We start from the raw sequence: 14,707 nt of genomic DNA, 5'->3' as shown, positions 1-14,707 counted from the left end.
GTTAATGTCTCTTTTACCTGTAAAGGGTTAACAAGCTCAGTGAACTTGGCTGACACCTGACCAAAGGACAATAGGGGGACAAGATACTTTCAAATCTTGCTGGAGGGAAGTCTTTGTTTGTGCTGTTTGTGTTGTTCTTTGTCCACTCTTGGGGATAAGAGGGGCCAGACGTGCAACCAGATCTTTCTCCAATCTTTCTGAAACAGTCTCTCAGTTCAAAATAGTAAGTACTAGCTAGAAGGCGTATTAATCTTTTGTTTGTTTTCTTTATTTGCAAATGTGTATTTTGCTGGAGGAATATTTTACCCTGTTTGCTGTAACTTGTAACTTAGGCTATGGGGGAGGGAGTCCCTCCAGTCTATGTATAGCTGAAGACTTTATAAACATTTTCCATCCTGGTTTTACACAGATAGTTTTTATTTTTTCTTTCTTTAATTAAAAATGTTCCTTTTTAAGAACCTGATTGATTTTTTCCTTGTGTAAGACCCAAGGGGATTGGGTCTGAACTCACCAGGGAGTGGTGGGGGGAAAGAAGAGGGGAGGAAAGGTTAATTCCTCTCTGTTTTAAGATTCAAGGGGTTTGGATCACGGTGATCTCTCAGGGTACCCCAGGGAGGGGAAAGTCTGGGAGGAGGAAAAGGAGGGGGAATGGTTTATTTCTCATTGTTTTAAGACCTCAAGGATTTGGGTCTTGGGTCCCCCAGGGAAGATTTTGGAGGAACAGAAAGTGTACCAAAACACTATATTTTTGGTTGGTGACAGCGCTATCAAATCTAAGCTAGGAATTAAGCTTAGAAGGGTACATGCAGGTCCCCACTTTTTGGACACTAAAGTTCAAAGTGGGAATAATACCTTGACATGGTGTACAGCGGTGGGAGGTCTAGGACCAAAAGCCAGTGAGTTTTTTTTTTCTCTCCCTGCTAGCTGCTTGAAAGCAGGCTGAGAGGGTGGGTTTAAAAACAAAAGCCAGTGATTTTTTTTTCTCCTTTCTGGCTGTTCGGATAGCAGCCTGAGGGCATAGGTGTTAAGTTTTTTAACAGGGGTCTTTGTTAAAAAGGAGGTTCGAGCTGTGATCAGCAAACAACCAACAAAAGGCATTTGCAGGTGAATTGTTTTTTTTTCTTTCTATCTCTCGGGATAGTTAGTTAAAAAATCTCTGGTAACCAAGCAGCCTGAGCTAAAACAGCCCAGTCAGTAAGCTGCAGAAAGGTAGTGTGGCCAGCACAAGAAAATCAAAAAATGAGTACCAGAGGAGCAACTAACAAACTAGAAATGGCTAGGCTAGAAGCAACAAAGAAAGACAACGAACATAAGAGATGGATGGAACTCATTAATGCAGAAATAACCAAGGAAGAAGTGGCCCACAAAAGAGAAGAACAAGCCAAAGAGGCTGCCCACAGGAAAGAGAGAGAAATGCAACAAAAAGAGCTGGAGCTACAGAGGGAGGACCATCAGCAGGCCATGGAATTAGCAAAGGCTCAGCAGAATAACACAGGCAACCCTAACAACCCTTCTCCAGGTACTGTTCCCCATCCCAGGAAATTTCCCACCTACAAGGTAGGTGATGACACTGAGGCCTTCTTAGAAAATTTTGAAAGGGCCTGCCATGGGTACAACATTTCTGCAGAGCAGTACATGATAGAGCTGAGGCCAGAACTCAGTGGACCCTTAGCAGAAGTGGCGGCTGAAATGCCTAAGGAACATATGAACAATTATGCACTTTTTCAAACCAAGGCCAGAATCAGAATGGGGCTAACACCTGAGCATGCCCGTCAGCGGTTCAGAGCCCTAAGGTGGAAACCAGATGTGTCATTCACCTGACACGCCTACCACACTGGGAAAAATTATAATGCCTGGATATCAGGAGCCAATGTTAAATCTCTGCCAGAGCTGTCCCTCCTGATGCAAATGGAACAATTCTTAGAGGGTGTTCCTGAGGAAACAGAAAGGTAAATCCTAGATGGGAAACCCAAAACTGTAACCGAGGCGGGGGAAATTGGAGCCAGATGGGTGGAAGTGGCAGAAAAGAAAAAAGCTACTAGCAGGGGGAGCGAATATCACAGGGTGCAAACAGACAATAAACCCTATCACTGAGGGCAACCAAAGACCCCACCTACAACCAAAGGAAAGCCCCAGACTCCCTATTGTCCCACCTCACCAGTCTCCAGCAACCCACCTCAGCCCAGTAACCAGTCAGCTGGGCGCTGTTTTAAATGTAATGAACTGGGACATATAAAGGCCAACTGCCCCAAGAACCCCAACCAAGTGCAGTTCATTACATCACCATCACACCAAAGATCCCCAGGCCCAGATGCCTCTCAAATACCCTGGGAGAGAAGGGAAACTTTGAGAGTGAGCAGAAAGAAGGTTATCGTGTGGAGAGACACTGGGGCACAAGTGTCAGCTATCCACCAATCCTTAGTGGACTCCAAGTTCATCAACTCAGAGACCCAAGTGACAATTTACCCCTTCGTGTCAAAATCTGTAGACTTGCCTACAGCTGAATTGCCTGTCCAGTACAAAGGCTAGTCAAGAATGTGGACTTTTGCAGTCTATGACAATTATCCCATCCCCATGTTACTGGGAGAAGACCTGGCCAACCAGGTGAAGTGGGCCAAGAGGGTGGGAATGGTTACACGCAGCCAAGCCAGGCAAGCTTCCAGACCCATCCCTGTTCCTGAGCCATCCATAAGGGCACCGTCTGTGTTACCAGAGACCCAGACAGAGGTGGTGGAACTGGATCCCCTGACAATGACTGCAACAGCCACAGTTCATCCAGTCCCCAAACCAGAACTGGAAAAGCAACCAGCACCAGAACCGTTGCCAGCACTGACGCCAGCGCTTGCAAAACCGTCTCCAACCCCAATGCCAGAGGGCGGCAGTGGGCCTGAACTGGCAGAAGCAGCAGACAAACCTACCCAAGAGGCTCAGCCAGAGCCTGAAATATCACATAGTGCACCAGCGGACAGCGGTTCACAATCAACGAAAACAACCCCATCACCTACCTCGCCTCCAGAGGGATCAAGCCCAAGTCCACAGTCTAAGGAGGAACTGATGTCTCCAGCCTCAAGGGAACAGTTCCAGACTGAGCAGGAAGCAGATGACAGCCTTCAGAAAGCTTGGGCGGCGGCACGAAGCACCCAACTGCCTCTCAGATTTTCTAACCGATCCCGGTTTGTTGTAGAACAAGGACTTTTATACAAGCAGACTCTTTCTGGTGGACACCAGGAAGACTGGCATCCTCAAAAACAGTTGGTAGTTCCAACTAAGTACTGGGGAAAGCTCTTAAGCTTAGCCCATGATCATCCCAGTGGCCATGCTGGGGTGAACAGAACCAAAGACAGGTTGGGGAAGTCCCTCCACTGGGCAAGGACGTTGCCAATTATGTGAGGTGTGCCAAAGAGTGGGAAAGCCCCAAGACCAGGTCACAGCCCTCTCCCGCCCACTCCATAATTGAGGTCCCATTTCAGCTAGTAGCTGTGATATTCTGGGTCCTTCCAAAAAGGATCCCAGAGGAAAGCAGTACATAATGACTTCGTGGACTTGCTACCGATGGCGGAGCAGTAAGTCTAAGCACACCAGGGCTAAGCTGTGTGCAGCCTTAATAGACATTTTGCAGGGTAGGTTGGCCCTCCACAACCTTACAGTTTCAGGAATTAATTTTCCTGGCAGGTACCATGAAAGATTGTGGGGAGCTCATGGGGTGAACACTTGGTTTCCACCTCTTACCACCATCAAACCAATGGCCTGGGAGGAGAAGTTTAAGGAACTTTGGGGGCCATGATACATAAATCATAAATGCACTCCAATGACTGGGGCAATGTGTGCAGTGTTGCCTGTGCTTACAGGGTGTACCACATCCCAGTTTAGGGTTTTCACTGTTTGAACTTGTGTATGGGCCAGAGATTGGGGTCATTACACGTTGGTGAAGCAGCATGGAGGAGTTTCGCCTTCTCCAGGAACTAACATTCGAGATTTGCAAGCAACCTAAAAGCACCCTCCAACACTCTCTTAGCCCTTGCTAAAGAACTAAAGGATGCTCGAGAGAGAGCAAAAGGTGGTATGATAAACATACCAGAAAGCGTTCCTTCAAGTAGGAGATCAGTTATGGTCTTGAAGGCGCAACAGGCTCTCAGAGAAGCGTCATGGGAAGGCCATTCACGTCCAAGGCACTGGGAGCTGTTAACTATCTCATAGCATTTCCCATTCCTCCCTAAGTGTACATGTTAATTCTCTCAGCCCTTCTATTCCAGAGACTTAAAGGTTTGTCAGTTTAAAGCCAGGGAGAAGATGACGCTGAGCGGCGCTGAAGGGTCTACTACGACAGGAAAGAGTGACGGTGTGTGGGAAGAGGTGGCCTCTGCAACCTTGGAACGTCTGCAGTGGCAAGCATCAAGACTGGCATAGCTTCACCCCACTGTTCTGCCACCCAGGACGGACTGAACTGGCATACCACTTCCCATGACACAGGTCAATGCTCACCAATTAGACCCCACCCTACGGGTGTCTCCTCATGCCCAAGCTGCTATAACGGGAGATCCAACATGCTACAGATGGATAATCCGTCCTCTACTAGTGCATGGCTCTCAGTGGTTCTGGTACCCAACCAATGGGGAATACGCTTTGCATGGACTACCGTAGCTAAATGCTGTAACTGTCCCGAACTATCCAGTGCCACGCACCGATGAGCTATTGGAGAATTGGGACGTGCCCAGTATTCATTTCTACAATAGAGTAACAGGGGGTATGCAAAACCGCTAGTATGAACCGCCAAGGAAAGTTCAGCCTTCATCACCATGCGGGGGTGTATAGATTAATGTGCTTCCTTTTCGGGCTGCGAAATGCACCCGCCACCTTCCGAGACTCTTTGGATGGCTCCTAGCAGGATTGGGGAATATGCAGTTGCCTACCTTGATGATGTGGCCTTTTTCTGATTCAAGGCCCGAAACCTAGAACAACCTGGAAAAAGTCTTTGGCGCCTCAAGTAGGCAGGACTAACTGTAAGGCAAAAAGTGTCAATAGGCCAAACAGAGTTGACTTACCTGGGACACCGGTGGGTCAAGGAACAATAAACCTCTACAGGCAAGTGGATTTATCCAAAAGTGGCCTGTCCCAAGGTCAAAGAACAGGTCCAATCCTTCTAGGCTTGGCAGGGTATTACAGGCGATTTGTACCACACTAAGCCAATCGCTGCCCCACTAACAGACTTGACCAAAAAGACCAGCGAATGCATTAATGGGCTGATGGTGTCAGAAGGCTCTTTATCCAGCTTAGGCCGACATCATGTTGACCCTGTGCTAAGACCCAGACTTGAAAACCATCCTATCGTAACACAGATGCATCTGAGCGTGTGTGTGGAGCAGTTTTTAATGCCGGAAGGACCAGATCAAACTTCCTCCTGTCATGTTTCTCAGCAAGAAACTGTCTGAGGGGAAACATGGTCATATTAGTGAAAGAATGCTACGCCATTGTGTATGTCCTGGAATTACACCCATATGTTTGATGACGGCGTTCCAGCTACAAACTGACCATTTGCACTAAAATGGCTTCATACTGCCAAGGACACAAAAACTTCTTTGCTGGAGTTTAGTTCTGCAAGATTTTGATTTTGAAATTCAACACATTTCAGGACCTTCTAACAAGAGTGCTGCACTCTCCCATGAAAGTTTCCCAGAATCCAACTGGTTAAAATTGTCCTTGAATGTGAAAATCTTGTATTTTCTAATAGTTAGTTAGTCAAGGTGAATGTGTGTTATTATGTCTTTATTCTAAGTTCTAGGAAGGAAATCACCGCCAGTTTGGTTCCACACTGTCTGAGATTTGGGGGCGTGTCAGAAACAGATGTTAAAGTTAATGACTCTTTTACTGTAAGGTTAACAAGACTCAGTGACACTTGGCTGGCCCCTGCCGAGACCAATGGGGACAAGTACTTCAAACATTCTTGACTTGGGGAAGTACTTTTGTTTGTGCTCTGTTTGTGTTGGTTCTGGTTCGCTCTTGGGGATAAAGGCCAGAATGTGCAACCAGGATCTTTCTCCAATCTTTCTGAAACGTCTTCTCCATGTTCAAATTTAAGAATCGCTAGAAGGCGTATTAATCTTTTGTTTGTTTTCTTTATTTGCAAATGTGTATTTTGCTAGAAGGATATTTTACCTCTGTTTGCTGTAACTTGTAACTTAGGCTAGGGGGGATGATGGAAATATTTTTCCATCACGTTGCATATGTATGGTGAAATCAGTGTTTACCAACACACTGATAGTTATCTAATCCTTCCGAGCCTAGTCTTAAAGCACCCACAATATGAAGGTCAGGGAGATGTCTAGTCAGAACCTGGATGAGAGCTGAAAAAAGGGACTCCAGAAACTCTTGTGCTGACAACTATATTAAGAAGGGTTGTGTTGTGCTTTGATTTGGCCTAGAGAATTAAAATCTGATCCTTTTAATGAAACTCTTCAACTGGTGCTGATACTATATTTATGTTAGGAAGAAGATCTGGTCTTTACTTCCTTTGAAAGTGATATATTTATTATTCCTGCAGAAGACATAATGTGTTCCAGGGTAAAAGGATTATGGTGCTGTTAGATCCTGAATAAGAAATTGAATGGGCATGGCCACACCCCAGAACCTGACAGGAATCTCACTGACTTCAATAGGACTCCATGTAGGTGCACAATCAGTTGCCAGACTGGGGCCTTTGTCTAGAGCAGGGATTGGCATCCTTTGGCACGTGGCTCGCCAGGGCAAGCCAGTGCCCAGCACATCCCTCAGCCTGCGCCACTTCCCGCCACCCCCATTGGCCTGGAGCGATGAACCGCAGCCAGTGGAAGCCGCGATTGGCCGAACCTGCGGATACGGCAGGTAAACAAACTGGCCTGGTCCCCCAGGAGGTTAATGCTGGCGGGCCATGTGCCAAAGGTTGCCGATCGCTTGTCTAGAGCCTTATCACTGCAATTGATGTACAGTTGTGAAATAACTGTAGATAAGAATAATGTTTAAGTTCAAAGAGCTGCATGTTTGTATAATTTTCTTTTTTCCATCAATGAACAACATATTGTGCTCTTTCAGAAATTAAATCCTATACATAGTAGAATTAGATGACATTAGAATATTTACTTTTTTATTTATATTCAAGGGTGGGGAACCTCCTACACAATAGGGGACAGGAATTTAAACACAAGAAATCTGAATGGGAATGATGAATGTGGGAAAAGGAGGAAAAATAACCATGAGGTGCCAGTCCTCTTTTTTTATAGTTTTCTTTCTATAAAACAAAAAGGTATAATTAAGTAGAAGTCAGAGTGTTTCTATATCCAAGCCATGGCATCTAATTTGCACTTGTACTGACCCAGGGATTCACACTGTTCTCCCAGCTCATGATTAAAACCTGATCGCTATGACCCACCACAAATATAAAAAAATACAATTATGTGTTACACACTTAACTTTTCTTAGATCATTTACTTTTGCTCAAGCTTCTGTGCCATAACCACCATTGATGGAAATGCTATCATGACCAATAACAATGGATATGCCTCTCCTCACATCCATGTCAGTCTGGGTCTTGCCAGAAAAGACTCATCAGAATCACCCCATGTCCTTCCCTACTTGCTACACATAAAAGGTAATTCTCTCTAGCACTGTCTAGAGCATTTCCTTCTTCTACCCCTTACACTTGTTTGAGGTTGGGTTAAATGAACATATATGAAACTGGACTGCTGGTACCAGAGGAAAAGGGGGCCAAAGAAATGACGGAGGCATGGTTTTAATTCTGAATTTTGAAGGGCTTTTGGGGTGTATTGCAGTCAGACACAACAGATTAAAGGGTGAGATTTTCAAAGATGCAAATGGCTATGAGGCACCCAACTCCCCACTGACTTTCAATGGGAGTTAGCCACCTGCCATTGAAGATCTCCCCCTAGCTTTATGATTTCAGTGTAATTTGTTCTTTCTGCTTGCCCCCAACCTCCCGCCTAATTTTGGTTTTATGCATATTTATTAAACAAGACCAACTATGGTGAAGATATTACAGAATCAAAGACTGGTCTCACACAAGTCTTCTTCAAAGCATTTTCAAGCAGTGCTTGAAAGATATTTTGAGATGCATCTTAGTGCACATATATATGCTCAATGCTTCCTTGACAGGGCTGGCTCCAGCCTTTTTGATGCCCCAAGCGTGGTGAAGAGGAAAAAAAAAAAAAGCCACGATTGGCGGCACTTTGGCGGCTGCTCTACTATGCAGCTTCATTCTTCGGTGGCACTTCGGCAGCTGCTCTACTGCATCGCTTCATTCTTCAGTGGCAATTCGGTGGCCAGTCCTTCCCTCAGAGAAGGTCTGATGGATCCATCACCGAATTGCCACCAAAGACCCAGCCGTGCCACCCCTTTCCATGGCCACCTCAAGCACCTGCTTCCTGCACTGGTGCCTGGAGCTGGCCCTGCTCCTTGAGACACTATTCTGGGTAGTTTCAACAGACCACATAAAACTTTTATGAGGTGCTGGGCCCAATTCTGTCCTCATATGAATTCTTTGGGGGTTTTCTCTTTGACTCCAGTATTGGATCCATTATATCTATCATTTGGATTTATTTCATAGAAATTGTGTGTGTTCTTTGAGGATGGTAGGAACAGAATTTTAGTTTTAGCAATGAGTATGAGAAACTATGATCAGGATCAGCATGAATTCTAAATTATTATATGGGCTCATTTTCAAGCAGTGTTTTTTATTCAATTATATTAAATTACAAGAAATTGAAACAAACGTGGTTCAGTGACGCAAAGTCACAGGAGTTTTCAGAGCTGTTATTTTCTTCATCTGATTTTCCACTTCACATAATGGTACCCATGAATTTCATAACCAAACTGTCATACTGTGAGTTATTAGTTATTCACAACTTTATCATCATGTCTGAGATATTATTATTCCTTCTCCTTGAGTTTAAGACACAGTGATAATATGAAATTGAAATGTCATTGCACTGCAGCCAAGGAAATGATTAGTACAAAAGGCACATCTGCCTACAGTTCACAAAGCACACAATGTGAGAAGGAAGACCTATGGACCGCAGTAACTACACTCTAGTCATTTATGAATATTTTTTCCTACTAACAAGAGCGTCAAAGTCATTTAAGAGAAAAGGGATGACTGGCTTAATCTAACATAATGTAACTGGGAGGGATTACAACTGCTTTGGAGAACAGGGTCAAAATTCAAAATGACCTGGACAAATTGGATAAATGGTCTGAAGTAAACCGGATGAAGTTCAATAAAGACAAATGCAAAGTGCTCCACTTAGGAAGGAACAATCAGTTTCACACATACAAAATGGGAAGAGACTGTCTAGGAAGGAGTATGGCAGAAAGAGATCTAAGAGTCATAGTGGACCACAAGCTAAATATGAGTCAACAGTGTGATACTGTTGCAAAAAAGCAACTTGTATCATGGGATGCATTAACAGGTGTGCATAAACAAGACATGAGAGTCATTCTTCTGCTTACTCTGCGTCTGATGGGCCTCAACTAGGCAGTATGGTGCCAGTTCTGGCACCGCAATTCAAGAAAGATGTGGAGAAATGAGAGGTTCAGAGAAGAGCAATAAGAATGATTAAAGGTCTTGAGAACATGAACCTATGAAGGTAAGGCATCAAAGAATGGGTTTGTTTAGTTTTGGAAAAGAGAAACTGGAGGGACATGATAGCAGTTTCAGATGCTAATAGGGTGTCAATCAGAGGAGGGAGAAAGTGTATTGACTCTGCCCTAATAAGAACAACAAGCATAGGGCTTAAACTGCAGCAATGGAGATTAGGTTGACTTTAGGAAAAAGTTCCTAAGTGTCAGGGTAGTTAAACACTGGAATAAATTGTCTAGGGAGGTTGTGGAATCTCCATCTCTGGAGATATTTAAGAGTAGGTTAGATAAATGTCTCTCAGGGATGGTCTAGACAGTATTTGATCCTGCCATGAGGGCAGGGGACTGGACTCATGACCTCTCGAGGTCCCTTCCAGTCCTAGAGTCTATGAATCTAATCTATAAAACATTTCATTACTGATTTATTTAAGTCTCCGTTATATATAGCATCCCTGTGGTAGCAATACAAAATATAGGGGAAACACCAATACTAAGTCTTTGTGGGATATCGAAGAATACCTATCTCTTATAGTGTACTTTCATCAGCAGATCTCAAAGTGCTTTACAAAGGTTACCTTACTTTACAGATACGGAAACAGACAAAGAGATGGAAGTTGACTTTCCCAAAATCACCTAGCAGGCCAGTGCCACAGCAAGGAATAGACCCCAAGGTCTCCTGAGTCCCAGTCCAGTCTGTTATTCACTAGGCCATTGGCACTTGATCAATTTATGAGATAAACATGTATAAAATATGCATGCTAATAGTAAAAGAAAACACCAGACAATTTTGCTTTCTGGTGATCAAAGTACTATTATCAGGAAAATGAGCATACCGCATCTGAAGTTGGGGGTGCGGGGAATGTTCTCTGGGCTTGCTGGAGGAAGGTAGCAGAAATGTAAGGTGGGGGTGGAGGGTGAGAAGGAGATCAGAAACTGTTGCAGAAAGATGGGTGATGGTCAGCTGTGCAGTGCTGACTCATCCCCTGAGAATGTAAGGAGCAAAAGGCTTTAAAAGGCACACGTCCTGGTATTGGAAGCCCTTTCTCCATGCAGCAGGCAAAGCAGCATCCATCTTCCCTCCTCTTCAGGTGCGAATATCAGGTGGGTCAGGACCTGTTATGGCATTGTGCTAGTTGCTCCTTTTTAAGGGGGCTGGGAAGGAAATTTTCTCACACTACCACCTTTGGTGGAGTGGGCGTTTTCACCTTCCCCACAGCAGGTGTCAGGGAGGACCTACTATGGTGAGGAGAAAGTGGGGTTAGTCTATATTTTGCAACTCATTTGGTAAGTGGGGTGGATGTCCAGTGCAAGGACTCCATTGGGAAATCATCCAGTGAACAGATAAATGACCTGGTAAAGGACTTAAAAAGGAGGTGCTGGTTAAAGGAACTGGGGGAGGAGGGGAAGGCAGGAGCATGAGGCTCCTGTGATTTGAATGGCAAGGAGCCAATCCCCCCTTTCTGGCAGCCCACCTTAATCCTCCTATAAGGAAGGCATTGATCATTAAGGTACCAGCCATGGGTTGGCTGGAGAACCTGAATGAAAAATGAAAGGGGCTGATGGAAGCCCCATGTAGTTATTTGAATGAACATGGAGTTGCCTGCACTGTACACTTTTATCTTCCAGGTAGCCCCAGGCTTCTAATAATAAAGTTGCAGCCTGATTAAATCTATATCAAATGTCTCCTGTCCTTCTTTTGGGATAGCCAGACAATCAAGACCTGCTCTTGAAGCAAGAAAATCACAAACTGATTCAGAGCTCTGCATTGACAAAAGAATAGGCCAGAACTTTCAAACATAACTTCTAAATACATATATGTCAGCAGCTGGAGTGCTCTGCATCTTTGGAAGCTAAGCCACTTTTGTTTATTTGCCTCAATATGGGTTTTGGACTCTAACTTTTTGCAACTAGATTTAAAAATCTTGGCTAAAGACTATAAAGAGAGTGTGATCTTGAAAACCCAAACTTCAAGTTTTAAATGTTTAAGTGTTAAAATATATACCATTAAGCATGGCTATTTTAGTTAGTTTTGTCTGATTTAAACAATAAAGCTAAATCCATGCTTATCACACAAAAACAGCAAAGTGTTTAGAACTGATTGCATTCTTTGTCTAATTGTACATCTGTATTGCAAAAGCAGTATGCATCTTAGCTGAAAGTCTAAAGTGTAAAGAGCAGAATACCAGAACATCAGCCACAGAGACTTAATCTTCATTTCCTAATATATATTTGGATAAACTCAAAATTGAATTGTCGTGAGCCTACTGTTAACAGTTAACACTTACTTCTGAATCGTATTTTTAAGAATGCTTCAGAATCTTTCCGTGGGAGGCAGCATGTCGTCATTTTAGTTGCAACACAATTTTTCTCCTGTTAGACAGATGCATGTTGTGCTTTTTATTAATACAAATGGTACTATCATCTCAAAATACATGTCACACTACTTTTTGTTTTTTTACTTTTATCTTTCTGTAAAGGGCAGGCCTCCACAAATACTAGTTTCAATTAGCTAAATTTCTCTCTTCTTTTCCCCAAGAATACTATGAGTCAAAGTGAAGACAGAATATTCTGTGTTCCTGCTAAGTTTGGATTTGTTTATTGATTTAACTTATTTTTAAAAAATCAAGCCATCTTATTACCCATACACACAATAATAATAACAAAAAAACTGCACAAGGTATATATGAGGCTGTAGGTTCACCACTGATTTGTGTAATAATAATCTTCAGCAATATTTCTGTACAGATCTGCCACTGATATAAAACATATTTTCAGCTCATTTCTAAGTTATTTATAACAAATAATTTGCAAAATAAATGAAATTGAATTTTAAACATCTTCACATAACCTGTTTAAAGCCAGGCATTTTGCAATTTCACTTCAAGATACCAAATGGGACCATAATGAGATCTGCTCCATATAATATATTATTATTTATATATTAGGTGCTTTGTAGCAAATGATAATATGCCTGCAATCAAATAGAAATCAATTTTCAATGTTCAGTATTCTACTTAGAAGCACTGGCAGTACTTGTACTATCCCCCTTGGAGCTCAAAGACATTGCAAAACTTTAATGGGTTACATCAGCTCTTCTCTTGTTATCACCGAACTAATCATAAAGACAAGCACTTTGTGTGATAAATAAAACAGTAAGGATGAAGGAGAGGGAACCTTGCATCCTACTAGCTCTCTAATAAAACTGACATAAAGAGTGTATTTAAGAAATCAGGTTTAATGCATTAGCCACACTACAGCCCTTACTAAATGATTTTTCAATGTAACAATTATGCTGTGTAAACATATACTGCTTCCAAAGATCACTGCTTCCTAAAATTCAGTCACATGTCCTTATCATAGGGAGCAGACACGACTCTCAGGTGGCTGATGAAGAAAAGAACAATCATTCACGCACAATATAGATTTCTAAAGGGTATTAGAAAAATGTACAGTAACTCGTCACTTAACATCATCCCTGTTAATGCTGTTTTGTTGTTACGTCCGTGATTTATTAGAGAATATACTCATTTAGAGTTGTGCAATGTTTCCTTATAATGTGGGGACTTGGAACCAGGGTGGACCGGCAGCGCCCCCAACAGCTCCCCTCCAATCCTTCCAGCACCTCCTTCCCCCCAGCGGCTCCGCGGATCAGCAACTCCCCCCTCCTTCCCTCTCGCAGCAATTAGCTGTTTTGTGGGCATTCAGGAAGGTTGTAGGAGGAAGGGGAAGAAGCAAGGATGTGCTGGGTGGAGGGGGCGGCATGGAGGTGGGCCTGGGGCAGAGTCGGGGGTTGAACACTTCCAAATGCAGTTTGGAAAGTTTGTGCAGCTGTGTATGCGCCGTCTGGAGCAGGGAGTGGTGCGCTCCAGTGGGATAGTGTGGGTTCATCATCACGTTCAGTTTCTGCAGGGAAGTGTTTGTAGCCGTTGCCTTGCATCTATTGTGTCTCCTTGCTCCTGCCTCCCTCAGTGCTGCCTTGTCGAGTATGAGGCTACATTAACAACAATGTGCTAACCCTGGAGGGCTCAGCCGAGTGCTAGTTCATCATTTAGCAGCAAGGCATTCCCTGGCAAATATCCCACGTGATATCGACATGGTTGCTTTAGGAGAAGCTCAGGGAGCTCATGAGCAGGTCCCCAGACAATTCTCTGATTAGTACTGTGTATATATGTATATATAAAATGTTTTTTGTCTGAAAAAAAACCCCCCCATTTATATTAATTCTTATGAGGAAATTGGATTTGATTAACGTTGTTTTGCTTAAAGTCACATTTTTCAAGAACATAACAGCAACATTAAGCAAGGAGTCACTGTACAATCCATTTGTTGGCTGCTGACAGTGAAAAACATTTTTTAACAGCTACAATAAGGATAACAGAATTTGGCCCAAATTCTGGTCCCAGTGAGATCAATGCAAGTTTTGCCATCGTTCTTAATGGGATCAGGATTTGGTCCATAATTGCTATTCCGCACTGAGTAGCTCTTATTCCCAATGAGTTGTCCCATTGACTCCAATTTAATGATTCTTGTAAATAAGTGCTACTCACTCCAAGGGCTGAAGAACTGGGCCTCATTTAAATACAAAGATGAGGAATATCTACAGATACTGATGTTAGATATCACTGGATGGATAATGATGTCTGGATATAATGTACCTATGAAAAAATATTGTTGCAAAGCAAAACTACTCATTAATAAACAACTTGTGAAGTGTCTTAGATAAACCGTGGAAGTGTCCATCTGGATATTTATTGCATAGTTTTAGAGGAAGCCTAACATTACAGTAATTAGCTTATACATACTGTGACAGACCCAGGCCAGTGGGGTACAGGAGTCTGGTAGAGGGCAAATATACTGGTCACTGGCTGAATAGTTTTCTGTTCCCTGAGTGACCAGAGCAGGGGCTGCACTAGAGTAATCACGAACCTGCTAGAACCAATTCAGGCAGACAAGCTGAATAGAACACCTGCAGCCAATCAAGGCAGGCTAATCAGGGCACCTGGGTTTAAAAAGGAGCTCACTCCAGTCAGAGAGGGGGGAGCCAGAGGAGAGGAAGTGTGTGTGAGGAGCTGGGAGCAAGAGG

General features: G+C 43.4%; 1 protein-coding gene across 2 annotated transcripts in view; it reads right to left on the bottom strand.

The window, feature by feature from the left end:
• The window catches only part of NLGN4X (neuroligin 4 X-linked), a 303,848-nt gene that overhangs the window by 241,423 nt on the left and 47,718 nt on the right, over nucleotides 1-14,707 (bottom strand). The window lies entirely within an intron of this gene.

Source organism: Chelonoidis abingdonii, chromosome 1 (genome assembly GCF_003597395.2).
Source record: "Chelonoidis abingdonii isolate Lonesome George chromosome 1, CheloAbing_2.0, whole genome shotgun sequence".
Taxonomy (NCBI): domain Eukaryota; kingdom Metazoa; phylum Chordata; order Testudines; family Testudinidae; genus Chelonoidis; species Chelonoidis abingdonii.
This window is presented reverse-complemented; position numbering and strand designations above follow the sequence as displayed.